This window comes from Miscanthus floridulus, chromosome 2, assembly GCF_019320115.1.
Source record: "Miscanthus floridulus cultivar M001 chromosome 2, ASM1932011v1, whole genome shotgun sequence".
Classification (NCBI taxonomy): domain Eukaryota; kingdom Viridiplantae; phylum Streptophyta; class Magnoliopsida; order Poales; family Poaceae; genus Miscanthus; species Miscanthus floridulus.
Genome location: NC_089581.1, coordinates 164,721,799 through 164,724,015, shown reverse-complemented (window position 1 = coordinate 164,724,015; position 2,217 = coordinate 164,721,799).

The window sequence follows — 2,217 nt, the reverse complement described above, 5'->3', positions numbered from 1 at the left end:
ACTTCTTCACCCTTGCTCCAATGTGCTAACCACCAAGAACTTGCATCCGGCGCAATAGAAAATAGGCATTCCATTTTCCCGAAAGCGCCTCCTTTGTAAATGTGCCAACACCACCAAGTGTACACCACAATGTGTATGTGTGTTAGCTTTTCACAATCATTTCCCAAAGGATGTTAGCCACTCAACTTGCCACGCCACTCGATCCTAGCGACAATGCAAAGTTAGATCACTCGAGTGGCACTAGATGACCGATATGCAAACAAGTTTGCCCCTCTTGATAGTACGGCCATCTATCCTAAAGCCGGTCATAAACTTCTCTACACACCTATGACCGGTGAAATGAAATGCCCTAGGTTATACCTTTGCCTTGCGCATTCCATTCCATCTCCTTCAATGTTGATGCAACACATGCACCAACACGATGAATAATGATATGATCCACTTCATATCATCATATGATCATATTGGTTCATTGATCTTGACTCTACTTGCTCTTCACCGTTGCCATCGTCCATCGGCGCCAAGTCTTGCTCAAGCTTCACCGCCACGTGGTCCATCACTCCAAAGCCTTCGACTTGCCCTTCACGCTTGCAACCGGTCCATCAAGCCAAGTCTTGTCTTGATCTTCTCCACCTTGATCACATGACTCAATGTCATGTCTCATGTGCAATAAGCTCCTTCATCATCACATGTGTGAGCTTTGCAACATCTCCAAGCCATTTTCACCTCCATGGCATATGTTGCTCACACACATGTACCTATGGACTAATCACCTGTGTATCTCACATAAACACAATTAGTCCACCTAAGTTGTCACTCAATTACCAAAACCAAACAAGAACCTTTCACTTATGCTGACGTTTAGTCCTAATGGTGTCGGACCCGCTGAAGATCATGATGCACTCTTCAGATTCAGGGAAACCATCTCCATCCTTGCCTACCGCGCCTTCCTTCTTGGCTGTTGGCTCCTTGCTGTCTCCCTCCTTTGACCCGTCGGCCTATTGGAGGAAACATTTGAGGAGCTCGCACTCCTTGTAGAGGTGTTTGATGGGGTAGGCATGGTTGGGGCATAGACCATCCATGAGTTTGTTGAAGTGGTTAGGCAGTCCTTGTTCGGGTTGCCTAGGTGTGCGATTAGTCGCGGTGACCAACGCAGTATTGTTCGACCAGCGCCGATCTGTCTTGTTCTTCTTGCCCCTCTGAGTGGAGGGGCCTTCATCTAGATCCACACGCTTGGGCTTGCCTTTGTCCTAGCCTCCACTGATGACCGCTCCGACCACCTCCTCGCCAGAGGCGTGGTTGGTGGCAACGTTGAGCAGATCACGGGTGGTACGGGGTTTTAGGCAGCCAAGCTTGTGGATCAGGGACTTGTAGTTTGTCCCAGAGAGGAATGCACTGATGATGTCTGCATCGACAACATCAGGGAGGGTGTTGCATCGTTGAGAAAACCTACGGATGTAATCCTACAAGGACTTGTTGGGCTCCTGCTGACAGCTCTTGAGGTCCTAGGAGTTTCCTGGGTGGACATACGTCCCCTAGAAATTCCTGACAAAGATCCTCTCAAGGTCCGCCCAGTCGCGGATGCTGTCGTGTGGAACGAATTCAAGCCATGCTCGAACATGTTCCCCCACACAAATGGGAAGATATTGGATGATGAAATAGTCATCATCCACTCCTTCAGCTCGACAGGCAAGCCGGAAGTCTTTGAGCCAAATGCCTGGGTTTGTCTCCCCTATGTATTTGGTGATGTTGGAGGGAGGTCGGAAACGTTGTGGGAACGGTGCTCTCCGGATACACCAGTTGAAGGCCCGTGGCCCTAGGCCCTCAGGGCTAGGGTTCCGATTGTCCAACCGACAACCGCGCCTGGGGCGTGTTTCACCGCTTCCCTCGATGGTTTGGCCAGGATCCGTGTCGTCTGCTGCCGTACGATGGACATTGTTATCGTGTCAGGCCCGATGCTGGTCGCTGATGACACTATGAGCGTCCTGGTGTGGATCAGGCTGCTCGCATATCAGCAGTCAGTGTAGAGTAGGCGCCCGATCGAACCGTGGTGCGGCTACCGTACCCTGAGCCGAGCCTATCGGCTGTAGCGGTGAGCGAACGGAGCGATCCGGCTGGCGCGTCCGTGTCCCCCCGGTGGGGAGAGAGGGCGTAGGTCAAAGTCATGACATGGAGCTTTCCACCTGTTGGATGGAGGTGGCCTCTACTAGAACCTGG